The sequence below is a fragment of the Octopus sinensis genome, linkage group LG3 (assembly GCF_006345805.1).
Source record: "Octopus sinensis linkage group LG3, ASM634580v1, whole genome shotgun sequence".
In the NCBI taxonomy this organism is placed as follows: domain Eukaryota; kingdom Metazoa; phylum Mollusca; class Cephalopoda; order Octopoda; family Octopodidae; genus Octopus; species Octopus sinensis.
The window spans coordinates 30,678,585-30,697,376 of NC_042999.1; the positions used below are offsets into that span (position 1 = coordinate 30,678,585).

At 35.9% G+C, this 18,792-nt stretch overlaps 1 long non-coding RNA gene across 1 annotated transcript; it reads left to right on the top strand.

The window, feature by feature from the left end:
- The first annotated feature begins 1,176 nt into the window (after positions 1 to 1,176).
- LOC118762724 lies at positions 1,177 to 18,757 on the top strand. Its single transcript, XR_004998475.1, has 4 exons — positions 1,177 to 1,395; positions 3,009 to 3,012; positions 14,877 to 14,884; positions 18,747 to 18,757. It is a non-coding gene; the product is annotated as an uncharacterized LOC118762724 (long non-coding RNA).
- Positions 18,758 to 18,792: the final 35 nt, after the last annotated feature.

Below are 18,792 nucleotides of genomic sequence, written 5' to 3' on the forward strand. Positions count from 1 at the left end.
TATAAATGAGATTTGGATACCTAAGAACATCAAGGATTTGATGCCTACTAATATCAAGATCAACATGCAGTTGAAGATCCACTATACTGGCCCTTCACCTACTTGTAATATCAAACAAATCGCTCTCAAAACGAGGCTTATCAACAAAACTTCTGCAGGCTTTGACAACGTGGGACCAAATTAGTAGTCACTTAACACCCTGAAAGAAGCAGCTAAATATACCAGAGATCCTTCAATTTTGTCAGAAAATAAAAGGAAATATTGGATAAGAAACGTTGAAGAAAAAGTAATATAGGGCTAAAATGAAACATAAATACACTTTGTACAAATACACACAAATACACAATTAGATGCCCGGGGCTGCACGTGCGCTACACTGGAGGTATCACCGGGTGCGTCTTCCCTGATCCGAGAGGGTCGGGAAACGTCTGAGCCACTTCCTGTGATAGGGATCGGAGCCTGGGACCAACTCTGTGAACGAGGAATTCCCTAGACTTGCCCCAAAACAGGTACAAGCTGTGGTGACTCGACCACGTGGAAAAATTGCTACTTTGGCAAGTGTGCGAAAAGTGGGAGCTAGATAGATGATAGACTTGGTATGAGCACAAATTGCAGAGTTGTGGGATCGGAGACTAGCACAATCCTTTGGGATTTCCCATACCAAACAGATCAGGTGCTAGAGCACCTAGTAGTGGTGGACAAGGTGCACCACATATGCTATATATTTCATGCTGCATGCCATTCTGACCCACGAAGGAAATCATAGACGGAAGGTTTTATTTTGGCGGCGGAAGATCAAGACATGCTGGCCAAAAACTACCAGGATTACATTTTTCAAAATGGTTCGAAGTCTAAATGCAGAATATGCAACACATTTGACGAAATAATAGACCATCTCGTTTCGGGATGTATTTTGCTGACACCAAAGCAATACAAAATTTGCCATGTTAGTCAAGATCACTATTCATATTAGTAAATCAGAGCTCTTGTTTACTGGTATCTTGTGATCTTGTGCCCTTGGTACACACCGCCCGTCGCTATTACCGATGGAACGGTCCGGTGAGGTCCTCGGATCTGGCCGACGAATTCGCTTACGCGCGGCGGCATTCCACGCTGTCGTCGGCGCGTTCTCTGAGGGCCCGGAGAAGACGACCGAACCCGATCGCTTAGGGGAAGTAAAAGTTGTCACAAGTTGTAACAAGAAACAGAAATCAGTTTGTTGCTTAGATCGATATATAAGTTGGAAGGAGCTATGTATGCATATATCTGTATGTGCTACACTGGAGGTTTCTGCGGGCGCGTCTCCGCCGGCCCGAGATGGTCGGGAAACCTCTGAACCACCTCCCGTGATAGGGATCGGGGCCTGGAATCAACCCCGTGAAGGAGGAATTCCCGGTAGGCGTGGGTCATCAGCCCGCATTTATCACGCTCCAGCCCTTTGTACGCACCGCCCATACAATAACAATCTAACCGAGCGTCCTATTGAATGTTTTTCCAATCGTTAGTATACCCCACAACTTACAGTCGTGTTTCGCATCCTCGACACCACAAGTCTACGCTGTTAGTAATCATTTATATTGACACCACATCTCTCAAGCAATATACATCATGAGTTGTTATCTCTTTCTTAGATAACCGAAATATTTTGTTTCGGTGTTCAATGAACAATTGCTGGCAGTCTGTATCAATGCTGAGGGCGACTCCGAAACAATAAATCAAATGTATAAATGATTCAGCTCCAACTCTTCACCGACACTTTGGTTCCAGTAAGAACTGCAAATCAGAGAAAATAGTTTGCATGGGAATACTCTTGGCTATTTACGGAAAACATATCCCACTATAGAGATTTCTATGTATCATATTTTATCTTCATAAATATATACACAATGATAAAAATAAGTATATAATAACAACAAAAACAGCAACAGCAACAAATACAACAAGAACAGCAACAACAACGACAACAACAACAACAACAACAACAACAACAAATAATAATAATAATAATAATACCGATAATAATAATAATAATAAATAATGATGATAATAGAAAGCTTGATTGCCAAAATCTACTAGGCTAACGATCTTCAAAACGGTTCTGACTCAAAATGCAGATTTTGTGATACATTTGATAATACAATAGTCCATCTCTTTTGGGACGACCTGTGCTGACACCAAACGTATACAACAATTGCCACAATAAGGTTGAACAGCATTTACATCGGAAAATATGTAAACACTACAAAATCAGTACAAATATGAAGATCTTTATGGAAGATTTTTATGGAATAGCATGAAATGCTGGAGAACGGAATTGACAGCAGGGAATCAAGTATTAGGAGATTTAAAAGTTAAGAGAGAAATCTTCCAGGGGCACGGTGTGTCCTCACTGATATTCGTGCTGGTAATTATGCCCTTGAGTGAAATACTAGAGAAAACAAGGTTGGCGTATGATTTGGGAAGAGGTAACGGAAACTGAGCCATTTGCTATTCATGGGCGGCATAAAGATATTCACTAAAATGGGAGCAGAACTGTGCAGCCTAGATCCGTCTGTGTGGATTATCTCCAGTGATATTAAGGCGGCGAGCTGGTAGAAACGTTAGCATGCCGGGCGAAATGCTTTGCGGTATTTCATCTGCGTTACGTTGTGAGTTCAAATTCCGCCGAGGTCGACTTTGCCTTTCATCCTTTCGGGGTCTATAAATTAAGTACCAGTTACGCACTGGGGTCAATGTAACCGACTTAATACCTATGTCTGTCCTTGTTTGTCCCCTCTGTGTTTAGCCTATTGTGGGTAATAAAGAAAGAAATATTAAAATGGAGTTTGGACTCTCAAAACATGCTGCGATGGTGATGAGTCGAAGAAAGCTTCCCAGGATAGAAAGCATACGATTGTCAATTGGTAAAATGATGAAGGCAATTGAACCTGAATCCAGCTTAAAAAACCTGGGAATTTTTGAGGCAGATAATATCAAATAGCACGACATGAACGAAAAAAAAACAAAAGGAGAGTACATACTTACGGTAACTGAGTAAAATATAAGCTTCAAAGCTGAATGCCAGAAATATGACTTCGGCAATAAACTCGCGTACAGTCGCAGTAGTACGGTATGCCCCTGGAATCCTAAATGGATAGTATAGAATCTATACAAGGCAGCGAGCTGGCAGAAACGTGAGCACACCGGGCGAAATGCGTAGCCGTATTTCGTCTGCCGTTACGTTCTGAGTTCAAATTCCGCCGAGGTAGACTTTGCCTTTCATCCTTTCGGGGTCGATTAAATAAGTGCCAGTTTCGCACTGGGGTCGATATAATCGACGTAATCTGTTTGTCTGTCCTTGTTTGCCCCCTCTGTGTTTAGCCCGTTGTGGGTAGTAAAGAAATGGGGATAGTATAGAAGCTAAAGGAGATTGACAGGAAGTAAAGAAAGCTCCTTACGATGCATGGAATCCATCACCCACGTGCAAAAACTGATATTCTATACCTGAAAAACGCAAATGGAGGAAGGGGACTGATGTTTGGAACGTTGCGTGCGTATCGAAATTGAGAACTTATTGACATATCTAACCTTAAGTAAGAAAACCTTACTAATGGCAGTTAGTACCGAGGGAGTAATGCGAGCAGAGAAAAAAGGGACATTAAAGGAAAAAGTACAAAAATGTTATAAAGAACGATTACGAAAGAAGGGACTGCACAATTAATTCCACGTATCCACAGCAGTAGTTGTTGGAAAGAATAGGAGGTATTCGGGGATGAAAGGAAACCTAAAAGAAGGGACCAAGAGTAATATACTGGAAGCCCAGGACCAAGCTTTGGCCACGAACAGGAGGGTGAACTTTAGGAATGAGCAAGTGTCACTGCTGTGTTTCTACAAAAGAGTGAAGTAAACCATTGCCCATATCACGAACAAATTCCCTAGACTTGCCCCAAAACAGGTACAAGCTGTGGTGACTCGACCACGTGGAAAAATTGCTACTTTGGCAAGTGTGCGAAAAGTGGGAGCTAGATAGATGATAGACTTGGTATGAGCACAAATTGCAGAGTTGTGGGATCGGAGACTAGCACAATCCTTTGGGATTTCCCATACCAAACAGATCAGGTGCTAGAGCACCTAGTAGTGGTGGACAAGGTGCACCACATATGCTATATATTTCATGCTGCATGCCATTCTGACCCACGAAGGAAATCATAGACGGAAGGTTTTATTTTGGCGGCGGAAGATCAAGACATGCTGGCCAAAAACTACCAGGATTACATTTTTCAAAATGGTTCGAAGTCTAAATGCAGAATATGCAACACATTTGACGAAATAATAGACCATCTCGTTTCGGGATGTATTTTGCTGACACCAAAGCAATACAAAATTTGCCATGTTAGTCAAGATCACTATTCATATTAGTAAATCAGAGCTCTTGTTTACTGGTATCTTGTGATCTTGTGCCGCCGATATGAAACCATCAGGCTCTGCTTTCGGTTCTGGGCATCTCAGCTACTAATGGTTTGCTTGATCTACATCAGCATTTCCGCGTTGAAGTATATGTTGCCCATGCAGGGTCTTCTAGCTCCATTGCAACTCAATTTGTTTTTGCTCGTGCTATTTTTTAGTCCCTTTGATCCGTTTTGCCACAATTATTATCATTATTATTGTTGTTATTATTATTATGTGGAAAACACATAAACACTACATTTCATCAGAGTGCATATATATATAAATATATATATATATGTGGTGTGTGTGGTGTGTGTGTGTGTGTGTGTGTGCAGCATATATATATATACACCTTCCCTTTCACGCAGTTCGAAGTATCTGAGTGATGTATACATACATCATACATACATACATATATATATATATATATCTATATATATATATATATATATCTATATATATATATATATATATATATATAATATATATATATATATATATATATATATATACATATATATATAGCTTCCCTTTCACGCAACGAGTCTTCTTCTCAGTCAAACATTACCAACCATATTTCGAAAATTTCAGATAACATCTATTCTAGATGCAATTTGGTGCATCCTACTCTATACTTTATTGTTTCACTCTATTGTTTATTAGCCATTTTGTGACCAAATTGTTGGCACTGTTTAATCTTTTCAAATCTCAGACATAACACAAATGAATCGAGTTTGTAAGATTATTCACATCTAATGGCAATTCAACTTCACGAACTCTTGTACTTACTCACCTATTTATATTTTGTGTTTTAGGTACAGGCAAATTAATCACGACTAATTTGTATACACACTTAACTATAATGTGGATTTTCGCTGCCACGACATATTTCATTTATATCCAAAACAAAAGCTCACAAAACGTTATAATCACCAGTATTATATTACTAGTGTACAAGACATATGGATTTCTTGCTATATGACGAAGTAATTGGTCGCGGGATAAAGACAGCAGCTGATGTTAACACAGATTGAGAGAGAAAAATAACACTTTTCATAATTCTACAAATGTTGCACTATATTGACAGGCATCAACCGATGCTTATTATCATTATTGTTGTTGTTGTTGTTGTTGTAATTTTCATTATAATTTCTTCTTTAAATTATGATTTCATTATAATCTTCATTATAAACTCTTCTTTCATTTCTGTTTCCAATTCTTTCCGGTGGTTTTCTTGACACCTAGGGTAGAGAAACGTACTATCTACATTAGTAGACCATTAAAGTAATCACACTAGACTGTTTCTTTACATAATCATGTAAAAGAGAAAAAGGAAAAAATAAAAATAAAAACGTAAACAAATAAAATATAGGGGGGTAAAGAAAATTCACAGTGATAATGCTCTTCTCAATACGTGTGACGTAGCAGTTAAGACAATCTGTTTCCCTTCGTGCATGTTTGGGAAGCCAGGGATCATTCTTAAGTAACTTTTAGTTTCCCTTTGATGATTCCAAGTGCTCCTACAATCACTGGCATTGTAACCGTCTTCAGATGCCACATTTTGCGATTTCATTTTGCAAATCTTTATATTTTCTGCACTTATCAAATTATTTTGACGAAATATTATGGTCACAGTGTAGGATTATCAATAAACAGACTTTATTGTTTTGGTCTTTCACAACAATATTTGGTTTGTTTTTCTTTGATTGTCCTGTCTGTACATAGTGTGAAGTCCCGAAGAATAGTTACGTTTTCTCTCAAGTTAAAGCCGTATGGTGGTGCTTGTACCATTTGTCAGCGGTTTTGATTTTATAATGTCGCAACATTATCCAATATAGATATTGGCAACTTCTGTCATGGCTTGATTTGTACTCTACAGGTGCTAAAATCATACATCCAGAGATTAGGCCGTCCACTATGTCTATCTTACGTTACAGTATCGGCAATTTGGGTCTACACCATTTTGCAGGACGTTGGCTTGATAGTTCCGGGTCAATAAGCTCTGATCTTGGTCAGCCAAGGTAAAGCCTTCACTCTCCTTTAGACAGGAAAATTTTATTTACTGATATACATACACGTGCATATATTTCTATATATACAAACAAGTTATATATAACAAAAACAACAGCAATAACAAAAATAATAAAAATAATAATAATAATAATTATTATTATTATTATTATTATTATTATTATTATTATTATTATTATTATTATTATTATTATTATTATTTTTATTATTATTATTATTATTATGGGTTTTGGTTTTGTTCGATTTATACAAACTGCACCCAAGTCTCAACCAGAGTCGTGAAAGTATATGAGGTTTTCTGCATATGAAGTTGCTGACAGGTCTGGATCCATGCAATGGAAAACCCGGATATCTGTGGGAGATAATAATGTGGATTGATTAAGTTTACATTTAGATGGAGAAGCGCTTACGTATAATAACTATAGTACACGTAATTATGATATTTTGCAATCAATTTTGTCAAGGATTTGGGTTATTACTTCTTTGTCCCTCCAGATATTACAAGATCAGTGCTTGTATATGTAACAATCCGATTATTTGTGGACACGAAAAATATTGAGGTGAACAGCGCTATTCGGAGGAACTACGAAGCAGTGGCAGGAACAAAAATTTAGTTAATGAGCCTGCATCACAGTACCTGCAGTGGCAGGGCCATGCCACCCAAAAGCGTCGTGAGGCACTAGACGGACTGGCCGAGAAAATTGCTCGGGGTTTGGTTTGGTCCACATCGAAACGTTGACAAGAATTATAAAGTGGTGATATACAGGGTTGATAGTCTCAATCAGATTGGGTGGCGAAAAAATATATTACAAATGCCCTCATTTAGCAAAAAGCTATTAATTCTATGTCCAGTTTTATAACATTGCAAGCTGCACGAAGACTACATACATTTTTGTGATACGTTCTAAGAAATTTGTACACAAATTCTAAAAGGCTGTGATTAGATAACATCAGATATTTTTCTGATATTCTATTTATTCTTCCAAACAACTACACTTAAGTACATATCTTTTGCAGCATTTTACGTTTGTTAAATTTTACTGAAATAGTAACAAATATTTATATTTTTCAGAACGATTAGCTTTTTCAATATATGCATGTGTATGTGTGTGTATGCGTGTGTAATTATGTGTATATGTATTTTTGTATGGTGTATGTATTTCTATATATGTGCATATATATATATATATATATATATATATATATATATGTATTTATATATATATATATATGTGTGTGTGTGTGTGTGTGTATGTGTGTCTATATATATGTATGTGTGTCTATATATATGTATGTATTTATGCATTCAATGACAAAAGTTTCAAATTGTAAAGTAAATATCACAACCTGTTTACAACTTATCCCATATAATACCAGTCGTGAAGAAAATATATTTAAATGTGTACCTTGTTGTTATTGTTTTTGTTGTTATTTGTAGTTATATAACATTACTTTATTCTTTATTTTGTTGCAGTTATTATTGTAAAAAAAATGAGTGTAAGATAGCATTAAAATACACAAAAAATACAAAATACATAAATTTCTGGTTGGCACTATCATAGAAACATAATAAATGTCTGTCATTGATTTTTCTTGGAATAAACTATCAGATGAACCACGAATTTGGTGATGGCTCAAAGTATGAATTGAATTCTTCCTAATAAAGACGATATACAAAGCAAATACAAATAGAAATAATATAATTATTGCTTATTTCAAGTTGATGATAAATTGGAATGCATCGATGTTATTGACTATTGTTTTATGACCCGACTAGCACTAACGGACTATAGTGTATTGAAGATAATAGAGTGCAATATATTGGTTAGTACCAGGTGACGGCATGCTGTTCATGATAATGTAGAATGTACCAGAGTGGTTTGTACTGCTTACCAACAAGTGCTAGTAACATATTGATGATAGAGTAGAAAGTGGGTATTAGCAACAAATAATGACGTGGTATTCATGATAGACTGGAATGAAATGTTTAGCAACTGCTTATGGTATGGTATAGATCATATATCGTTATATATTCATTAGCAACAAATGAATGTCCAGTATAGACGATAAAATAGAATGTGTTGATTGGTGACATGCGATGCCAAAGTAATTTCGTTTACTAATGGAAACAGGATGATAATTGTTAACAATTGTTACTAAAGCTACGTACACATGAATTTTCGAGATCACTCAGCTTAATTTCTCTATGTGGATACCTGTATCAAATCAAGTGCAGGTCAGGGGGAGAATGAATTGGGACTAGCAGTGATTTTTAGAAGAAATGAAAAGAAATGGTGCTTTTGATGATCAACATCATTATCATTATCACGAGGAAGAGGAGGAAGTGGAGGATAAAGGGGAAGATCATGTCTATTTATTAGAATGCAAAGATTTTTGTAATATTACGATCAATTTTTTTATCATATAAGAAGAGGATAAAGAAGAAAAAGAAGGAAGAGAAGAAGAAGAAGAAGAAGAGAAGAAGAAGAAGAAGAAGAAGAAGAAGAAGAGGAGAATTTTGAAACATAACAGGATGACACCTATAAAGAAATGATGTAAAGCGAATGATGATGATGACGATGATGATGATGAAGATAAAGATGATGATAAAGATAAAGATGATGAAAAAGAGGATGGAAGCTGGAGGTGGTGGTGGTGGTGGTGGTGGTGGTGGTGGTGGATGGTGGTAGTAGTATTAGTAGTGGTGGTAGTGGTAGTAGTAGTAGTAGTAGTAGTAGTAGTAGTAGTAGTGAGAGAAACGGTGGAGATGATGATGATATGACGACGACGACGACGATGATGATGAAGATGAAGATGATGATGATGATGATGATGATGATGATGAAAGCGATGATGCTGACGATGCCGCCGATGTTGATGGGGATGATGATGACTATGATCATGGTGTTCATGATGCTGATGGAAACGGCGACCCCGATTATCTAAACACGTTCGAAAATAATGTGGGTGCGCCTGTGTGTTACGTTGATATGCGAATTTAATCATGGAAATGAAGCAACTTGTAACAAGCTGCTTCTCGGAACCTGTTTTATCTGAAGTAGAAAACAGAAAGCAAGACAGTAATGAAAATATAGCCATATGATGATCAACATGTAGATATTTGGAATAAGAAAATTTTCAAAAAATGGAAGCAGTTGACGTCAAATCGAATGCACAAATGGTAAATCACATACGTACACACACACAGAAACACACACATATACACATTCCATTGCGTACGCACACAGGAAACAAAGCAAACAGAATTGCATAACCAAATTGCCGAAAGGAAGTTAATGAAGTATGGAGTTATTTAGAGACAGCCATTGTCTCTGGAGATAAAGCAAATACGAATGGTATTAGTGGACAAATATACAAATGGAAATTATATCGCTGTAAAGGAGAAATACGATGGAAATAAGTTATAACGTGTAAGAAAGCAATGAAAGTTGACGTGAGCTGAGAGTATTGCAATGATCGGTAGATCGTTCAGCTGTATATTGTAAGAAAGACAATTTATTTCGAAAACTCTAGAGCATTTAAGCTATCAACGAATACAGAAACTTTGTTTCTAACTCTAAAGTGAATTATGATATAAAAATATGTATATTATACAATAAACTGCGGCTACTTCCTTGCAATATTAATGCGTTTTTATATTCTGTTTTCAGATTCTACTTTGGTTAAGAGTAGCATTTCACCGTTCATTTTTCTGTTCATTCATAACATAAGTACATGTCAACTTCTACTGTCTGGTTTGTTTGACTACGCCTATTTCCTATATAAAGACACATATCCCTTTCATAGAGAAATATACATGGATACATTTATATTCGTTTTCTTTTATTCTTTTACTTGTTTCAGTCACTTGACTGCTGCTATGCTGGAGCACCACCTTTAATCGAAGAAATCGACTCCAGGATTTATTCTTTGTAAGTTAAGTACATATTCGATCGGTCACTTTTGGAGAACCGCTAAGTTACTGGGACGTACATACACCAATATCGTTTGACAAGTGATGGTGTGAGGACAAACATAGCCACAGAAACATATACATTTGTACGATCGGCATCTTTCAGTTTCCGACTACCACATCTACTAACAAGACTTTGGTCGGCCCGTGACTATAGCAGAAGTCACTTGATCAAGATGCCACGGAGTAGGACTGAACCCAGAACTATGTGGTTGCGAAGAAAGCTTCTTACAACAAAACCACGTCTGCGCCTATATACATATAAACACACACACACACACATATATTCTGTAAATAATAGTAATTGTATTTTTATATACTTAAAGCTTATAGCGCTCACCGTGCAAATGACTAAAGAAAATTCTCTAATATTGGGGGATAGAAGCCCTCGACAGAAAAAAAAAGTAGGCTTTCCCGTACGCGTGGGACTCAAACCTACATCCCTTTGTTAATGCGACTAAGAATGTTACGACATTTCCAATTCTGTAAATAATACTGATGGTATTTTTATATTAGCTTAAAGCTTATCGCGATCACCGTGCAAATGACTAAGGAAAATGGTCTTTTCTGTCGAGGGCTTATATACCCTATTATTAGACTATTTTCTTAGTCAATTGCATGGTGTTCGCTAAAAGCTTTAAGCTCATAAAAAATACCATTATTATTATTTACAACTCAATACCGCTTCACAAAACCATTTCGCACTGAACGTATTTATACATACATACATACATACATACATACATACATACATACATACATACATACATATATACATAAATAAATATATATATATATATATATATATATATATATATATATATATATATATATAAGTAGTTGAATGAATTATCCTAGTATGGATAATTCGGTTAACCGATACCCGGGTAGCAAATTCACGTCAGAAAACACGGTTGAAGCTACATGCCAAGGGCAGAGATTACGTGCTTTCGTGCTTTCTCCACATATGTTTCGAAGACTGCATAATCCTAATTTCGAAGGATTAAGGGGTGCATTATGCCGCCTTCTCATCAGGAAAGACAAGGGACTTATGTCAGCATCATGATGAACAAAAACTTTTAATTATGTATGTATGTATGTATTCACATATACATATATATTTTTTTCTCTTCTCTTTTATCTCTTATTGGTATAAGCAATTGGATGGGGCCATGCTGGAACACCGAATTTCAGTACGCGTGGGTATCCTTCCTGTACTGTTTTTGATGAAAAGGCGAGTTGGACAGAACCACCCAGTTTTTTTGCCCTGATGTGGTTTCATCTGGCATTCAGATAGATATTTTCCAGATGCTTTTTGAAGGTCTCCATATCTACAACTCGTACGTCTCTGATGCACACTCACACACACACTACAGATGTATATATATATATATATTTACAGATTCTGATCAAATGTATGACCGTGTATCCAAATGAGAGATATTCACTCACACTCAAACATATGTTTTGTACTTTTATATTAGAATGGAGATATTCATCTGTTCATATATAGAATCGTGTACCAGAATATACGAAATCGTTTACAAGCTATATATAAATATTAAATATGCCAATATTTCTATGAGACTATATCAACAGTAAATTGTTGGACCTTAAGGAATGGTTAGCGACCAAATTTATATACTACAGAGCATCTAAACATTTCAGTGTTCAACTACGAGTCAGCCACAGATAGTTCTTGATAAATTCGGGTGACAAGAGTTTTAAAAAAAGGCTCGTCATTCATAGTCGACTGCATCGTAAAACAGGAATTGCTGTAAGCTAATGAAGTTCTTGAAATAATCGTTTTTCCGTTCACATCTCTTATTAATATTATCGCTCGATACTTAGCTAACATTTCGGATCTTTTCGGATCTTTTCGGTTTTTAACATAATTTCTAGGTAAATAAAAAAATTTAAACTTCGTATACTGATAGAATATGTTTATAAAACATCTTTTTCTCTTGGCTTTATTGAGAAAATTCTATACTTTGTAATATATGTGTTGTTTTTTCTTCAATTTCTGCAATTTCAACCAATCAGTGACGTCTATTGAGTTCAAAAACATTCTGTATGAATATGTCCCTCGTTTAAGAAATAGATTAGGTTTATTTACATTTGTGAAGAAAAAAGATACCCTTCCCCCACCCCTAACCCTAACCCTAACCCTAGCCCTAACCCTAAATAACCCTAACTAACCCTAACTAACCCTAACACTAAAAGAGATTGAAATCCAATAGATCGATTCTAGGGTCATAATCAAGGGTGACAATTTCATATGATACCGCTAGAAAAAACTGCCGTTCAAACCGAAGTGATCCAAAATTTCATTCTGAGAAGTACCTATATTGAATTCGATAACCGGTTGTTAGTCTTGTAATACCTAATCGATATATATACAACGAGCTTCTATGTATTTTCGTCCACTAAATTCACTCACAAGACTTCGATCGGGCGGTGGCACGAGTAGAAGAAACTTGCCGAATTTGCCACGCAGTGAGATTGAACTCGAAACCTTGTAGCTGGGAAGCACACTTCATGTCATGCAGTCATGTCTGTGCCTAAAATAATAACTCAGTTTCAAACAGAATTCGTCAAATATAACATAGAAACGTATATCATAATATATATGTCAAATTCATTTACTACTAATGTAAACTGAAACATTACGAAAAAATTTTAATATTTCAATGTGTTCAATGCAATAAGTCTGTATTGATTTGCTGTTATTGTTTCTTAGCCGATGGCCATTGACATCAGGCCTATAATGAAAACCTTTCTTACTTTGACCATCGCCACGTTTGTTGAAACATATTGGAACAACTTATTATCAAACCTTTATTAATATTCAAGACAAGATTTTTGCTGCTATTTCAAACAGAGGGATCAGCCACGCTTGCGCTTATTTTTGGTTAATGCTGTTGCTATGTTTTTTAAACCAGCTAATTAAATAAGAATTTGAACCCGAACCGTAAATTCTGTAACTAAAAGAGACAAGCCATTTTATTAGCAAGTCGAGCGTTACATCGAATCCAATGAATAACATATAACAGTTTTCTCTTTATATTAAAGTCACATGTATATGTGATATTGGTTTGTTTCGAAAAGGCAAAAATACATTATATATTAGAAATGTATGTAGAAGGAAAAAGGAATAGCAGGAGAGAGAAAGAGAGAATTAAGGGGAGAAACGCTGATGTTTATAGGAATGACATTAAGGGTAGAACGGTGTGAAATCTCTTTCAATGAATATTGAAACCACGTCACGGTCGCTGGTTGCCGACAATATATTTTTTGTTCCGATAGACTCGCCACTGTATCAGAACAATATTAATATTTCTGTATGAAAATATGAACTAGCCAAGATATTACTAATTAGCAGAATATTAAAAGATAGACTTTATTAGAAACTCCGTTTCCCTTGCAATTCTAAGAAAACTTCCTGCTACATTGAGGTCAAGGAAAAGGTAATATTAACGTAAATAGGTTCCTCAAATTCTTTCGTAAGCACTAAATTGTGGAAAATGTGATTCGATGCCTTTGCATCTATTGAAAATCTGATTTCAAATGCCACATTTGTAAACGCAGATTATTATTATTGTTGTTGTAGTTAGGCGAAATACTTAACAGTCGTTTTTACATTCTGCGTTCAAATGCCTCCAAGGGTAACTTTTTGCTTTCATCCCTTTGGGGTCGACAAAATAATCACCAGGCGTGCACTGGGAGCAACCTAATCGACTATCCCTTTCCACAAAAATTCTGGCCCTTTGCTGTTGTTGCTGCTGTTGAGATTGTTGGCTTGTAGCTTTGGTTTCGAGATTACCTGCAGCTTTTTTCCGGCTTCTGAGTTCCGTGGTCACAAACAGTTGTGATTTAAGGATTACAGCTGTATTTTCATGCACTCTCCTTCTTTTCCTTTTTAAGGGTCGCTCGACGATCACCCATTCAGGTGGATTCGTTTTGTCCGAAGTCCATTCTATATACAAGGAGTCAGTAGGATTTCAACTCTGATCCTCCTGTGTTTGACGTTGTGGTTATCGTTGCTTTCCACTTCAGGACTGTAACGAATTTAGTTTTAGGATTATTGGATTAGCGTTTGACAAATCTCCCGATTTCTCCCCAGTGGGGCGAAAATCATTTAAAGGATTGGTCTTGCCAAAGATGTAACATCTGCGTTCCTTATCCCCCACGACCACCTCTATCTGCTCGTTCTCTCCGAAAGAGAAAAAACCCGGATGGCATGGGCTTCTTCCGAAGCAACTAACATCTGTAACTCCTCTTACAATCCTGTTCTGCTTTGCTGGGGCTTGATTTCATGCTTATTATCTCCCAGTAATCCACTAGCAAGGTCATTATTCTGGCCTGTTTCTATTGAGGAGATATGTTTGAGACCCTGGCCTTAGTCTCATGACATTCCATGTATAGGGGGAACATAGCGTACTAGTCAGAAGAGTTGTAGCCGTCTTGTGCGCTGCTACCTGGTTACTGCAGATAGCTACCACGATCCCATAGTGCTTTCCTCGACAGAAACGTGTAGCGTACAAAAGGCCACACTTCTTTTAGACAATTTCTGTTACAATTGGCGAAGCTTCCTCGCATTGCAATTAATGGACTTATTGTTTTCTTTTTGGTGGATATCCATTCCACTTCTGGGAGTGCCATGACACCGAATCGAATGATATATTCCTCTTAGTTTTTAATTCTCTCTGCTTTTCCTTGCGAAGTAAACTTTTCCTTCTGGTGTTCTTTTTCTCGTTACAGCCTACGTAAAAAGTATTACTGTTGACATGGTAGTAGCAGTCAGCGCTATTGTTGATCTCATTACTGCTGATGATGATTATACTGTTGTCATTATTGTTGTTGCTGGTTTCGTTACTGTTGTTGTGGGTGTTGTCAAGAGTAATACTGGCATTTGTGGTCTTGTTTTGGCATTTGGCATTCTTATTGTTCTTGTTGATCTTGGTATTGGTGGTGGTGGTGGTGGTGATGTTGGTGCTATTGCCTGTAGATTCTTTGCAAAAATCAAATTGAGTGGTGACCTCTACGCATGGTTGACTACTGCATGTGTGTATGTATGTATGTGTGCATATATGTATGTATGTATGTATGTATGTATGTATGTATGTATGTATGTATGTATGTATGTATAGTTTTCAAATATTGACACAAAACCAACAATTTCGGTGGAAGGCGCTAGTCGACTAAATCACCTCGGCAGAATTTAAACAATACAGAATGTGAAGAAAGACAGAATGTCTCTACGCATTTTGCCCGGAGTATTGCATCGCTTCTGCACCCGCACTATTCGCCATATTTAGTACCTACGGACTAAACAAGTAAATGCAGCTCAAAGATCGCCGTTTTAACACCATTGTAGAGATCCAAAGTGAAATGCAGAAGGTCCTCGACACGCTTCCCGATAATTATTTCCAGGCCAGATTCCAAAAGTGGCAGGGATGCTGGGACCGGTGTATCGCTCCGCAAGCTGAATATTTCCAAGATAATGTTGCAACTTAGGTAAAGCAGCTAGTTTTTATTAAACATAACTAATCCTGGAAATTGTTTATACCACATTGTATATATATATCTTAACTATACTGTACTGGGTGTCAGTGCATATGTACTTATGCACGTTACAGTATAGTTGAGTAATATATATATATATATATATATATGATAAAAATCAGAAAAATCATATATATATATATACATATACATATGATAAAAATCAGAAAAATCAGATATATATATATATATATATATATATTATGTCGTTGTTGATTATATCTGACTTGCTAGTTCAAATCCCGTTCCCTGCATTCACCAAGAAAAATACCTTCGAGTACGATACCTTCTGTAAAAAAAAGTCTCATTTGTAGGGCACATCTTTTACATGAGGTTGTAACATTTCGAGATGCCAATTTTAATGTGACAGCTGTGTTTAGCTTATTATGAACGACCACATTCCTTTATATTACTTAATATATCCATGTGTAGAAGAGCTTCCTGTCACTAACTACATATTTCCTCGAATAATGTTGGCAATGTATTCATGCATGTAAAATCGATTTAATACAAAATACTTTCTCCACAGGAATACAGTAATAAATAAATCGCCAAAACTGAAGTATGTGCTTGCTGTCCAGAAATAATACACATTATGGATATGCAAATATCTAAGTATAACTTTCAGCTGACTGAAAGTAAGTTTCACATCCAGAGTTAATGATGTGCATGATAGTCTTTCTAGCATTACGGCACAATAGAACTTAGCAATAGATGTTTATCAACGTCACAGAATAGTTTTACACAGGGATCACTCCAAAGTATCTCCCAGGAATTCAAAAATGTTTACTACATCTTCGAAACGAAAAGGAGTTTTTGGTGGCTCTAATCTATATGGAATTCAATGAATTGAAGGCTGTATATAAAAATAAAGCAGTATTGTGGGGGAATGAAAATAGAGCTCAGATCATATAAACTTTTAAAAGGGACAAAGAAGGATCTAAAAGCTTTAGGATACAAATAATTGATACAAATAATATGCACAGCTACGTACTTATTGACCGAAAAACAAAACTAGTTGTTGTTGGATATAGCATATAAAGAAAGGGAAGAAAAGTGCACAAATTAATTACCATTGCTATCCTTTGATATGGTTCACATAGCAAACATCTATCTATTTATGAAACCTCATACGTTTTTTTCTTCTTAAATTAAAAGCGATATACAGCATACACAGATAGTCTTAGACACATGACCTCACGTTTGGAATGCTTCTGGTGATAGATTTCCATTTTCGGTGGGGATCTAGGCTTAAACAACAACAACTATTGTTTAGACATGTCTAACATATTTCATGTTCAAAATAACATGCATTCACAGCATAAATTTGACCAACTGGAAGTTGGATGACTATAGCCACTATGTCATTTCTGTTCGTAAAACATCATTGGTTTCACGGTGTCAGAACTATCAAGTTCAAGATGTAGTATTGCAGGTTCAATCTACGTTATACACCCATCGAATAATGATATCTCAACTGATCACCAAATTTGATACAATGCACATGCATTTCAACGGAATCAAGAGATTTGCTGGAATATAAAATTCACAGACAGCGATAGATATTAGTGGTGGGAATACGCATTTTGTAACACAGAACACAATCAGAACGTACTGGGGTTCCACACAAACTGCCACTAATGAAACAGTATACTCTGAGATTCATATAAGGATGGATTGATAGAAATTGTGCAAAGTTAGGCAGACGAACAGAGTGAGAGTTACGTATTCCGAAGTGGATACAAACTTATATGCTATTGCATGGAATATTAGTGGTTCACCTCGTAGTTTGTATCGATTTATCTTCTTAAACCTATGCAGGTTAAGATAGCAGTTCCATATTCTAATTGAACCTATTGAAAATATAAATATTTTTGTGCAGTTGTGATAAGAATGACAGATAAGAAAGATCAAGGCTTGTCTATCTCCCATTTTTAATTTAGATATTTAATCTTAAAGAAACGAAAATCAGCTGAAATACATTAATTATTAGAAATCAATATTTCTTCTGAAGTTCGGTAAAAATAAGTATAAAAATATTTTATAAATGTGATAAAAATTCATTTTATGCACTAATATGAAACGTCTCGGTATCATGAATATTTAATATAATAATTAGCATTGCTATTATTCAATTAATATTCATTTATTTTATTTATTTAAATATTTTAAGTGTGGGTTTTCTGCACGATTTTTATTTCTTAAATCTCAATCTAAATATAGATCTTGATTATACTGCCATTATTTTCACTTGCTTTTTTTTATATATATTTTTACTGTTATTTACTTTAATTTAGATTATAGTTTTTATAGCTTTGAATGATATTATTTCCTAATTTTTAGCAAATTCTACAGAATTGCAACTTCTGAAATACTATTATAATATTATTCCCGTTTATAAAAGATTGATAATAGAATATTTTAATTATATTTTATTTTACTCCAAATGCGTAGTATTTACTCTCCAGAAGGAAAGATAAATATTAAACGAATCTCAATTAGACTGAGTCGCAGACGTTGCAATACAATTTCGATTCCAATTCGGTATTTACACCTCATTTACGTACTCAGATTTATCGATGAAAAGACCAGAAAATTCCGTATATAAAATATTTTTCATTTAAGTGTACTCAACATGTACGGTATTTACTCTCGAAAGGGAAACAAACATTATATATATATATGTTTTTTTGCTCCCCTTCGGTCAGACACTGACCATGGGTTTGCACCTAGAGAGTTACCCTCTGAGGCACAAGTCTGGGCAAGGTTGTTTTATGGAAGACCAGCAGTCGCCC